This window comes from Aotus nancymaae, unplaced genomic scaffold (assembly GCF_030222135.1).
Source record: "Aotus nancymaae isolate 86718 unplaced genomic scaffold, 86718_ANA_hifiasm-v0.15.2.pri h1tg000064l_1, whole genome shotgun sequence".
Classification (NCBI taxonomy): domain Eukaryota; kingdom Metazoa; phylum Chordata; class Mammalia; order Primates; family Aotidae; genus Aotus; species Aotus nancymaae.
The window spans coordinates 25,998,724-26,011,720 of record NW_026988479.1 but is presented as its reverse complement, the minus strand read 5'-3'; the positions used below and the strand labels follow the sequence as shown (position 1 = coordinate 26,011,720).

The 12,997-nt window shown below is 47.9% G+C and overlaps 1 protein-coding gene across 10 annotated transcripts in view; it reads left to right on the top strand.

Moving 5' to 3' along the window:
- TNIP1 (TNFAIP3 interacting protein 1) overlaps positions 1-12,997 on the top strand; it is a 58,523-nt gene that overhangs the window by 2,270 nt on the left and 43,256 nt on the right. For 4 of the 10 annotated variants that reach the window (XM_064366532.1, XM_012447890.2, XM_012444090.2 and 1 more), the window contains exon 1: positions 3,696-3,840. The exons of 2 other annotated variants lie outside the window; for them this stretch is intronic. The gene's annotated coding sequence lies outside the window, so the exon portion shown is untranslated. Of the gene's footprint in view, positions 1-3,695; positions 3,841-4,188; positions 4,284-12,997 lie in introns of those variants that run through there. 4 more of the 10 variants (XM_012442063.2, XM_012439184.2, XM_012447516.3 and 1 more) reach the window with 3 other exon arrangements.

Genomic DNA, 12,997 nt, shown 5'->3' with positions numbered 1-12,997 from the left:
ATATGTCACCAAAATATCTCTCTGATACACACATACACCCAACACCAAAATACCTAGAATGCACTGGAGGATTTTACACTCCTGAGATTGCCTCAGGCTATAGGTCTAAGGAAGGGACCCAGGGCTGCTCTTTTCCTAGTTCGTTAGCTGCTCCCCCTGAGTTCCAGTCTCCCCTAGCCAAGACCCTGATTCACTCATTCTCCTAATAGAGTGAGGCATGTGCTTGATTTAGATGCTCCATTTCCCATCAGTAGGGTATGTGGAAATAGCACTGTGCTGGGAGCAGGGTACTTGGGTTCTGTCCTGAGTATGAATCACAAACTCAGTGTAAGACCTCTTACAAAGTCCCTGCCCCTCTCTGGCCTTTGGTGTGGCTCCAGCCCTCAAGGAAAAGACTGGGTTGATTATTTATTTATTTATTTATTTTGAGACAGACTCACTTTGTTGCCCAGGCCGTCCGTAGCACAGTGGCGCTATCTTGGCTCACTGTAACCTCCGCCTCCTAGGTTCAAGCGATTCTCCTGCCTCAGCCTCCTAAGTAGCTGGGATCACAGGTGCCCACCACCATGCCTGGATAATTTTTTGCATTTTTAGTAGAGATGTGGTTTCACCATGTTGGCCAGGCTGGTCTCAAACTCTTAACCTCAGGTGATTCACCTGCCTCGGCCTCCCCCAGCCTGAGTTGGTCATTTCTAAAGACACTTCAAGCCTGGCATTCTGAGTTCTATGTCTTGCTAGCAGGCAAGACTTTGGAGCATGATGCTTAAGAGTGTTAAGAGTTTAAGAGCCTGGATCTTCATGTTCTGGTCACTTGCTGCGCTGTAAGACCTTGGGCAAGTCATCTAGTACCTCAAAGCTTCAGTTTCATCTGAAATGTGGATGATAATGGTACCGACCACATAAGCTGGCTGGGAGACAAATTATGTATAAAAGCACAGAGCTAGCACACAGCAAATACTCCATACATGTTATCTTTTAATGCTTTTATTATGCAGCCTCTGCCCCTCTTCTGGCACTTGGTTTAGAGTTAAGTCGGTTATAGATGGATTTTTTTGTTTGTTTTTTATTTCCTTCAAATGCGTATTTGGGTCTGACTCTGTAGCTACCTCAGTAGAGGTGGTGGAGGAGGGAGTAGCAGAAAGGAGACTGAGAAGTTGTGTGCTTTCAAACAAAACAAAATAAAACAAAACAAAGGCAGTTTGATTCTCCTTCTGGGTGGGGCTTTGTGTGAGTGCTTGTCATTACTCTGGAAGAACAAGAGGTTGCCACCTGCCTGAGTCACTTGCTCCCAGTCGGGCCCAGCTTCTTGACTTGGAAATCCCCTTCCAAACCAAGGGTAGCAGGCAATGCCAGGATACAGGGCCTGTCTTCCATTCCTGCCATGCCCCAAGAGGCTAGGGTCTCACAGAGGATGTGTATGGTAGGATGGAGCCTGGTGAGGTTGCATTGCTGAGTTTAACAGCAAAGTTCTACGCGATGCATGCAACCCACATCTACACATCACTATCATTTCTCGAATGCCTACCATGTACTGACACTTGGGCTTTATTCGTATTATCCAATTTAGCCTCACCTGAGGAGTAGCCTCACCTGAGGAATAGGTATATTATCCCCCATTTTCCAGACAGAAGCCTGAGACTTAGAGGGGCCACCCAGGTAGTAAGTGGCTGAGTAAGGATTGGAATCCCATTAGTTCAGTTCACAGCCTGTGTTTATGACAGTGGTGAGTTTCTGCAAGAATGTAAGAAAAATCATGTCATTGTGAAGACAACATGGTACAGTGGACCAAGCACACAGAACTGGCTGGATTCCAATCCTGGTTGTATCACTCAATGAGTGTGGCCTACAGTAAGTCCTTTTCTAGATAGAGGCCTCAATTTACATATCTGTCAAATAGGGGTTTGTTAACAATGGTCTCCATGGCCTCTCTCCTGTTGGAATGCCCTGAAGACAAACCAAGGCTTAAAAGAATGTAAGGGGTGGGGGCAGTCATGACTTTGAATAAATGAATTTTCTCACAAATTGCAACTGTTAAGAAAAAGCATCCAGAACCAGGAAATCAGACAAAAAGATGACTAAGTGACATTTTTATGTCAAGCTTGAGAATTCCCAGAGGGCACTTTGAGAAATGATATGGTCTACCCAGCTCTCTAAGGCCAGATATGTTACAAAAACAGCTGAAATAGTGTGGAAACAAAATGCAAGTAATTAAAGACCTGCCATTTTTAAGTAAATTTCAGTGTTCAGTGAGTAGAGGATGGGGGTGGAGAAGACGTGGGTTTGGAATAGAAGAGAGCAGGAAGAAAACTGACCTGTGGGGGCTTGATGGGTGGAGACGATGCATGGGAGCTGCTATGTGAACCAGGGCCACGATTCCCAATTTCTCTGTAGGAACCCCCAATGGTGACACTCTGGTGTTCTGGTGTTTGCATTTTCCCTCCCTCCCTCCCTCCCTTCTGAATCAAGGCCTATGTGTAATTCTTTTCATAAAGGGAACTGGAATGAACATAGTTTTGAAAATTTGATAACACCTTTGAAGTAACTGAAGGAACCCAAGGATGTTGCAAAGCCTTAAAGGAGAATCCCGGATTAGGCATATAATTTGGGCGAGTGTCTGTGTGTGTGTTCACTCGAAGTCACAGTGATTAATGGGTCTCTCTTCTGTAAAATGAGGGTGTGTATTAAACAGTTCCCCAAATCCTTTCTCCTAATTCCTTTTGAGGATGAGGGCCTGTCAATGACTAAGTTTTGTGTCTTTTGCAATAGGTTTTTCATAAAGTTATATTTAGTTTAAAGAGCTGTTCTTTATTCCAAGGTTAGGCCTTCCACTTCTCGGAATTAAAATTTACCTTTCTTTTTGAAACTAAAAGGATAAGCTTTTAAAAAGCTTTCCTAGCCTTAAAGCAAGTTTCCGTTTCTTACCGGTGTAGGAAATCCCAGTCTGTTGGGATTATCTAGCCCACATATTGGTAAGCAGGGTGAGAGAAGGCCTCTGGATTTGCCCACCTGGGTTTGAATCTTGATTCAGCCCCTTACTGAGGTCATTTAAACTTTCTGTGCCTCAAATATTTAAGAAAAGGGTGTAAAACCCATTTCACTAGGGTGATTGTGAAAAAAGAATGCATGCAAAGCATCTACAATGTCTGGAGCAATATTTGGAGCAAAAAAATGTTAATGATAAGAGTCTTTATGGGTCCTTTCAGCTCGGAATTTCTACAGCTTTGCTGAGTCCTGCAACGCCCTGTACGGAACTCTGGGGGCTCTGAGCTCCAGCTGTGGCTTAGCGCCAACTGCTTACGTGCCTTTAGGCAGGTCCCCTACCCGCTCTGGCCCAAGTTCCCCAGGGCACAAGGAAGGGGCTGGGTGGTCTCCGTGGCTCTTCTCCGCGGTGAAATTCCGGCTTTTAAGGTGGCCCCAGGCTTCCGCCCGCGGCTTCCGGCGCGGGGAATGCAGCGAGGGTCCGCGCCGGCCTGCGACGGTGGCGCTAGGGAGGTCGCCCCCCGAGGGGAAGGACGCCAAGGTGCCTGCTTGAGACGCTGTGGGCCCCCGGAACCCCGGACAACCTGTGTTTACCTCGCTCTGTCCCACCCCTGGCGGCCGCGGGCCCGCCCGGAGCGCGCGGCGCGATTGGGCGAGCGGCCTGTCAGTCTCCGGGGACTTTCCCAGGGGTGGGGCGGCCGAGCCCGGCCCCCGGCACTTCCTAGTCTTTGGCCAGGTCCCACCGCCCCCGCCCAGGAGCCCGAGGAGTGCCGGAGCCCGGTCCGGGCCGCTGCCCCGTCCCTGGACTCGGGGCTTGACGCAGCAAGCGGGGCGCTGTGTCCCCAAGCTCCCAGTCCTCGGGTAAGCCTGCCTGGCCGTAGCGGGGATGGAGGGGAGGAAGGGATGCTGGGCCCAGATCGTCCCGAGCCTCGGAGGTGGCGGGGCGCGAGCTGGGGAAGATGGCCTGTGCCCAGGAGCCCGGCGCGCGAGGTCCCGAGGCGTCTCCACCAGCGGCCAGCCTGGGCTGCGCGGGGACTCCCTGCTTGGGGCTGGGGCTAGTGGGGGGCGCGCGTGCGCACTGCGCGGGGCAGCGTGCCTGGGAACGGCGTGGGGCGGCTGCACAGCGCGCAGACCCTCCGGGTGTTGGCGACGCTGCTGCCGTCGGGGGGTGTCTGTCGTGTGGAGACGAGCTGCCTACGCGGCGTCGGGAGTTTCGTATGAAGTTGTGGAAGCAGTGTGCATATGTCTCGAGGAGGAAAATAATAATTTTTACTGGGCACTTTTCAAGTGTTGATCTTAACGCTGTAAGTGTCTTAGACTTATTTAATTGTAACTTCCATCCTAAACATTAACATTGTTATTATCTCCATTTTATAGTTCAGGAAACCGAGGTACTTGGAGCTTGAGGTCACACAGCTGTGAGTTGGAAAGTCAGATTTGAACTCAGGCATTTGGCTCCGGAGTTCCTACTATATAATTTCAGTTGAACATATTTTGCATGCACATTGTTGGAGACATTCGTGTGCATGTGCAGAATAGATGAGTTTCCAGGAGTGGTTTTCAGGATGGAGTCTGAAGCCTGAGCTTTCTACTGTAGGACATTTCTGTGCACGTGTGCATTGTACATTCATTAATTGTGTGTACAGGAGCAGATAGGAATTTTTGTGCAACTGGGTGAGAGATTGTGTTTTGGTAGGGGGAGGGAGGGACTTTTGTGGATGATGCAGAAGAATCAGCAACGTCCTTCCCCACCCCCTTGCGGAATCACAGTACAGGGAAATGTGTAGATTCCTAATGCATCATTTTTTTTTCACAGTACCGTCAAAATGGGATTTAATCAGCACTTACTCATTTTCCAAACAATGGGGTGTGATAGAGGGGAATTTGGCATCTGATGAGAGGTCAGAAAAGGGGACTCAGAATTTTTAAAAAAAATCCTTGACGAAGGAAGGTAGCATTGTATTGGGCGGGTAGAGTATTAGTTAGTATAAACTCAGCAACCCTGTAGTGCTCTCTATTTTCCAACAGAAGAAACTGAGCCAGTGAAAAAACTGATAATGCTAATGCTAATAGCTTACTATGTGCCAGGCATAGTGCTTTACATTCAGTATCTCATTTAATTTTTTTTTTTTTTTTTTTTGAGACGGAGTCTCATTCTGTCACCCAGGCTGGAGGGCAGTGGCACCATCTCAGCTCACTGCAACCCACCTCCCAGGTTCAAGCTATTCTTCTGCTTCAGCCTCCCAAGTAGCTGGGATTACAGGCGCCCGCCACCACTCCTGGCTAATTTTTTGTATTTTGAGTAGAGATGGGGTTTCACCATGTTGGCCAGGCTGGTCTCAAACTCCTGACCTCAAGTGATCCACCCACCTTGGCCTCCCAAAGTGCTGGGATTACAGGTGTGAGCCACTGCGCCTGGCCTCACTTAATCTTTGTTTCTTTCTTCTTTTATTTTATTTTATTTTTTGAGACGGAGTCTTGCTTTGTCACCCAGGCTGGAGTGCAGTGACGTGATCTTGGCCCACTGCAACCTCTGCCTCCTGGGTTCAAGCAATTCTCCTGCCTCAGCCTCCTGAGTAGCTGGGATCACAGGCATGTGCCACCATGCCAGTCTAATTGTTTTGTATTTTTAGTGGAGAAGGGGTTTCACTGTATTGGCCAGGGTCTCAAACTCCTGACCTTATGATCCACTCACCTGGGCCTCACAAAGTGCTGATCACTTAATCTTTCTAAACTCTATTAGTAGCCTTAATTTTCAGATGAGGAAACTGAGGCCCAGAGAAGGCTGACTTTCGGAAGACTAGCAACCCTTGAATCCTAGGCCCTGTTCCCTTTCCACTGATCAAGGCTGCTGTCCTGGCTGTGTCCTGGGAAAATAATGTGATCAGGGACTGGCACTTCATGGAAGCACTTGATCATGCCCCTCTGGAAGCTGCTGCTAAGAGTGTGCTATGTTCTACACCCTATGTAACCATGTTTGTCTCCTAGCCTTGGGTGTTCCATAGGTATGGCATAGCACTCATGCTGAGGGTTGATGCCTGCCCCTGGATATCCCACCAGGTTTTTTGGGGCCCCAGGAAGCTGTGGGGTCTGACTCATACCCTTACCCCCAGTGCTGCCTGTGACTTGGGGCCCGGATGTCCTGGTTGGGTCAGGCCGACCTGATTTGAGTGAGGCAGTGTTGTAGGAGGTTGTTTGTCTGCCTCTCTCTCCAACCCACTGGTTACTGTTTTACTCCTGCACCCGCTGTGATTTGGCCACTCCATGTGGGCCTGCTTTTCCCCCTCCAGCAAGCCAACCTTGTTCTCATCCTGAGGCTTTCATATGTGCTGTTCCCTCTGCCCAAACACCTTTCCCCAGCTTTTCCCATGGCTGGTTTTTCCTTATCGATCAAGTCTCAGCTCAAATGTCACCTCCTCAGAGGGGCCTTCCCTGATCTTTTTATGCAAAGCAGCCCCTTTTTTCACTTTCTGTCACATTACTATTTTATTTTTCTCATACATGTATTATGCTATGAAAGAGTCTTGTTTATTTGCAAACGAGAAAGCATAGGTACAGAACTTAGTGTTTGACAAATTGTTATTTGTAGTGTTTGTTTATTGTTTTTCTCTTTTCCTAGAATAAAAGGGGGTGAGCAGAGACCTCTTTAGTCCCTGTGTGTATTCCCGCAGCGGCAGAAAAATGCCTGGTAGATGGCTCTTCTGAGTTTGTTCAATGAATGAGTAGAATAATGGCACATTTCCCAAATGAGGAGTCTAAGGCCTAGAGATGAGAAGGCAGGACAAGAACCAGGGTCTGCTCTCCCAGTTGTCTCCCAAGCATCATTTCCTGATGGCTCTCGTGTGCAGTGCTGTGCAGTGTTCATGATGTACAGGTGCATAAGGAGCTGGCTTTGCCTTCCAGGAACTTTTGGTCAAATGGGGAGATGTGCTATGAGTGCTACCTGAAAGGCATTATATGCCAGTAAGTGCCAAATGAGTCAGATTGGCATAAGTATAACTGGAGTGCAGAGTAATTTGGGGGCACCAGGTGGTTGGGGGGGTTTTCTGGAGGGAAGTGACTTCAAGATCAAGCCCTAAAAAAATGACAAAGTCTTAGGAGGCTGAGGCTGGAGGCTCACTTGAGTCCAGGAGTCCTGGGCTGTAGTGTGCTATGCCAATCGGGTATCTGCACTAAGTTTGGCATCAATATGGTGACCTCCTGGGAGTGAGGGACCACCAGGGAGCGGGGGACCACCAGGTTGCCTAAAGAGGGGTGAACTGGCCTAGGTCGGAAACGGAGCAGGTCAAAACTCCCATGCTGATCAGAAGTGGGATCGCGCCTGTGAATAGCCACTGCACTCCAGCCTGGGCAACATAGCAAGACCTCGTCTCTAAAAGAAAAAAAAAATGACAAAGTGTCGAGTGGAGCCTGGGTCTCTTCTGGAACTCAATAGACTAGGGAGACTATCTGGAATCAGCCTCTCCTAGGTTGGGAGAATTGACCAGTTGGCCTGGGAAAAACCCTAAAAGATTTTGATATCAGACATAGAAATGTTGAATTTTCTCCTCAGCAGCATTGGGAAATGGTCAGAGCAGTTGGTTCATAAACTTGAGCATGCATCGGAATCCTGGGGGTGGAGGTAGAGGGTGGTTGTTAAACACAGATTGCTGGGCTGCAACTCCAGAGCATCTGATCCAGTGGATGGCGGTGGTGCCAATGCTGCTGGTGTGGGCTGCTCCTTGAGCACCACTGGTGAAGAGCACATGATTCAGTGCTTGGCAGACCTGGGTAGGTGCTGCATCTGCCACTCTGGGCCTGTGCGTCCTCACCTGTCAGCTTTGTATGACATCAGTGCTACCTCCTAGAACAGTGGGAATTAATGGGACAGTGTGTGGCAAGCACTAGGGCCAACAGCATAGGGCCAACAGCATGGTAAGTGCTCAGTAAATGGTTGCTGCTATTATCGTTATTGGTGCTAGTCATGAGGCTATTGACAGGATTCCAGTAGAAGATGAGACTGGTTTGATTTTCTTTGCTTTGGATAACTTGCTGTTAAGGCTTGAATGTGTCCCCCAAAAGTTTTTATTTATTTATTTATTTATTTTTGAGATGGAGTTTCGCTCTTGTTACCCAGGCTGGAGTGCAATGGCGCGATCTCGGCTCACCGCAACCTCCGCCTCCTGGGTTCAGGCAATTCTCCTGCCTCAGCCTCCTGAGTAGCTGGGATTACAGGCACGCGCCACCATGCCCAGCTAATTTTTTGTATTTTTAGTAGAGACGGGGTTTCACCATGTTGACCAGGATGTTCTCGATCTCTTGACCTCGTGATCCACCCGCCTCGGCCTCCCAAAGTGCTGGGATTACAGGCGTGAGCCACCACACCCGGCCCCCAAAAGTTTATATGTTGGAAACTTAATATCTCTGCCTTCATGAATGGATTGTCAGCTCTGCCTTCATAGATTAATGTCACTATCTCAAGGGTGGTTTAGTTAAAAAGGGGCCAGTTTGGCCAATACTCTCTCTATTTCGATCACTCGTTTTTACCTTCTGTCTTCTACCTTGGTGTGACCCTTGCCAGATGGTGGTGCCATGCACTGGGACTTCTCATCATCCAGAACCATGAGCCAAATAAACCTGTTCTTTACAAATTGCCCAGTCTGTGATATTCAACAGAGTAGTGGCAGAAAGCAGACTAAGACACTTGCCTTCAACCCTCTGCCACCCTGTGGACCATGCTGTGTCCTCTCTGGATGAGTTGTCCTTTGCTTTGTCTCTTTGGAGTGGTGGAAGCTCAGATGTGGCAGGGGCCTGGAAGACATCTGGCCTGAATTCCCTCAACAGCCCCAGCACCCCACTGCTTGACCCCGATCCTTGGGATCAGGGCACCCTCCACCTTATACCGCCCCTTCCAGTGTTGTTTAGACTTGTTTCTTTGTGAGCCGAAGTCAGCTGCGGTTCTCTTCCTTTCTCACCTCCATCATTTTCCCTCATGGCTTACCTGACCACTGTGAGGGAGGGAGGGAGGTTGAGCAGTAGCATGGTGTGGTAAGAGAGTGTATAGTGGCCACCAGAGGATGGGGCACACATTCCTTCTGTGCCACTGCTGTCCCATGCGGCTCTGGGCACGTCTGTTCCGCTTTGCTGGCTTTGGTTTCCCAGCTGCAGAATGAAAACGTTTCACTGTCTGGCATCTCAGAGCATTGTCTTCCACATCTTAAATCTCCGTAACAACCAATGATTGGGTCACCCTCTCTTTGGCTTTGGCAGCCCCCGGTTTCCTTCTGGGCCAGGCCTTGTTGTGTCTGCCCTCCTAGATTCTTGCTTCTATGACCCCACATGCCCACCATGCCCCCGTGTGCCTGCAATGCCTGCCCCTCCTATCCCTGGTTATCTGTAGGGAGCATATCTGGGCATCCTCCAGAGAGTTGCTACAGGAAAGCACAAGGCAGCTGGAAGCAACTCCACTTGTTCTCTGGGGGAGCACAGCTCCCAGTCCCCAGAGACGGACCTTGGCAGTCACCATGACCATTGCGGGAAGTTCTTGATGATTTTCCCATGACGGGCCCAGGACAGTCACTCTTCTGATTGGAACGGATGACTGGTGAGCTGGTTCTTTGTCTGAGAGCTGCTCTCTGGGCAGAGCTGAGCTCTTCTCTTCCAAGGACCTCACCCTGAGGCTGTTTCTTGAGAGGAAGGAGCTCTGTGTCCTGGAGCACCTACATAGTGGACAAACCAGGCAGCCCAGGCAGGGGTGTGTGTGTTGGGGGAGAAGTGGGTGTAAGCGTGTGGGTGCTGTGGGAGTTGTGTCACCAAAGAGTCAGGCTGAGAGGCCAGGGCAGGTGTGGGACTGCCCCATGAGTCAAGGGCCTTTGTCTCAGTCTCCACCCACTCTGCAGAGCACTGACCAGCCTCTCCGCTGGCCTCAGGCCACACCTCCTTTGCCTTCATCATAGTCAGCTTTGGCCCTGGTCTCAGGAGCCCTGGTCCCTCTCCACCCCCACTTCTGTCTCTGCGGGTGCAACTCCTGCCTGATCTGGTCCCCAGGAAATTGGCAACATAGACTTTTAGAAAATATTGTCCTAAGCACATGGACACAGGAACAGAAAACCAAATACTGCATTTTCTCACTTATAAGTGGAGCTAAATATCAGGTACTCATGGACATAAAGATGGCAACAGTAGACACTGGGGACTACTAGAGTGGGGAGGGAGGGAGGTGGGGCTGAAAAACTATTGAGTACTATGCTCAGTATCCAGGTGATGGCATCAATCCTACCCCAGTCATGCAGTATACCCAGGTAACAAACCTGCACACATACTTCCTGAATCTAAAATAAAAGTTGAAGCAGAAAAAAAAAAGCCAAAAATACAGTAAAAAAGAAAAAAAGAAAAAATTAAGTAATCTCTCAGATACAGAGGGTAACATTCAGGCGCCTGTGTGCTCACTCATCTGGTTTAATAAATAACACATTTTCCAGTCACCTGAAATTTCTCCTTCATCAGCCCCCAACAAGAAATAAGTGTTCTGAATTAGTGAGTTTTTTTCTTGCATTTCTTTAAAGTTTTTTTTAATAAATGTGTGCATCCCTAAATAACACATAGTATTGCTTTTTATGTTTAAAAATGTTATTTAGGCTGGGCGCGGTGGCTCATGCCTGTAATCCTGGACTTTGGGAGGCAGAGGCGTGTAAATCTCTTGAGCCCAGGAGTTTGAGACCAGCCTGGGCAACGTGGCTAAACTCCATCTCTGCAAACAATACAAAAATTAGCTGGCTGTGGTGGCGTGTGCCTGTAATCCCAGCTACTTGAGAGGCTGAGGTGGGAGGATCACTTGAGCCCAGGAGGTGGAAGTTGCAGTGAGCTGAAATCATGCCACTGCACTCCAGCCTAGGGGACAGAGCGAGACCCAGATTCATTCATGTTTGTGTCTCCAGCTGTGGCTCATTCCTTTTTCACTGCTGTATAGTATTCCCTGATAGGAAATTGCCACAATGTATTTATTCATTTTCCTCTTCATTTTAGGTAGCTTCCAGCCTTTTGTTGTTAACACAAGACATCTTTGGCTTTTATCTGAGTATCTCAACCTCTATCCAGCCTTTTTCTTTCTAGCTCTTTGGCAGCCATTATTGCTCCTATCTGGGTAGCATTTTAAGGTTTACAGAGAACTGTATGGTTTCTACTTGGTCCTCACATTTCTGTAGGGAGAAACAGGGAAAGTGAGGCCTGCTCAGGGTCATTCGGGAAGGGCTCATAGCCAGGATTTGAATCTGTGAAAAACCCTCTTCCACCATGTTTTCTATAAGTGGAATTCCCCAAAATTGGCATCTTACCTCTTGCAGGCAGGAGAGTTACAGGGTTAAACTCTCATTTCAAGCTATCTTCCCACCTCTGCCTCTGGAGTAGCTGGGACTATAGGCATGCACCACTCCACCCAGCTCACTTCAATTAAAAAATATATATATTTTAAAGTCTCCCTCTAAAAACATTACCAAATAACACATGATTATTGGGGGAAAACCCCCCAAAACTCAAGCAGTACAAAAGGTATAAAGTAAAAAAGTGACAGTTGTTCTCTCTCTCCTTCCTTTCCCCTTCCTCTGTCCCTACCATATTTAAAAATTAATTTTATAAATGCATAAGAACAGGACTAGATTTCCCATGTAAAGAGTTAAAATAGCATAGGTAAAATAAAAGTTTCTTTTGATTTTACTTCCTTACCCAGGTCCTTCTGTAGAGTAGTCTACTAGTAGCAGTTTGGTATCTATCCTTAGAGAGCTTTTTCTTTTCTCTTTTTTTTTTTAAGAGACAGAGTATTGCTCTGTCACTCAGGTTGGAGTTCAGTGTCATGATCATAGCTCACTGTAGCCCGAACTCCTGCTCAAATGATCCTCCCACCTCAGCTTTCCGAGTAGCTGGGACTCCAGGCATGTGCCATCACGTTTCGCTAATGTAAGCAAATTTAAAAAAAAATAGAGACAGGATCTTGCTTTTTGCCCAGGCTGGTCTCGAACTCCTGGGCTCAGGCAATCCTCCCACCTTGGCCTCCCAAAGGCCTGGACTTCCAAGGTTTTTTCTATGCACATATAAGATTTCACATATATACATATATGTGTATATATATGTATATACACACATACGCACACAGTTGTGTGTTTTGAAAATAATAGCACCCTATTACACATATAAATCTGCACTTTGCTTTGTATTTTATGGACATCTTTCTGTATCATTGCAAAGCAGTCTACTCCATTCTTTTTGATGGCTACATAGTATTCCATCAAATGAATGGTAGTTTTGTTTAGCCAGTCCCCTTCTTGATGGACATTCAAGAATGGCCAAGATGTCTCTTATAAAGCATGTGGCAGTGCACATCTTTATTCAGCTTCTGTGTGTACTGATGCAAAGATCTCTAGGCTCCTAGATGGGGGATTACTGAATAAATCAGTTACTTCTGCCCCCTTAGGTAACTTGTACCTCCTCAAACACACTTTTTTTTTGAGATGGAGTGTCACTCTATCTCCCAGGCTGGAGTGCTGTGGCGTGATCTCGGCTTACTGCAACCTCTGTCTCCCAGATTCAGGTGATTCTCCTACCCCAGTAGCTGGGACTACAGGCACATGCCACCATACCTAGTTAATTTTTGTATTTTTAGCAGAAATGGGGTTTCGCCGTGTTGGGCAGTGGTCTCAAACTCTTGACCTCAGATGATCTGCCTGCCTCAGCCTCCTAAAGTGCTGGGATTACAGGTATGAGTCACCATGCCCAGCCCTCAAGCACACTTTTCTACACAAGAACTTTGTTCTCACCAGTTAGGCATACATGCAGGTTGTTGTCATTGAGAAAGGACATTCTTCAGGGGGTGACTCAGCTGTAAGAAAAGGAAATGTGTACCAAGGCTGCCTCAATAGGAATATAATACCTAAAAGGGTGGAGGTGAAAGTCAGTCTGCATTTGGTCAGGCAAACCATGCCTGGAGTGTTGTGTCCAGTCCTTCAGGAGAAGGCTGCAGGTTCCATATGTCCTCAGGGCCAACATG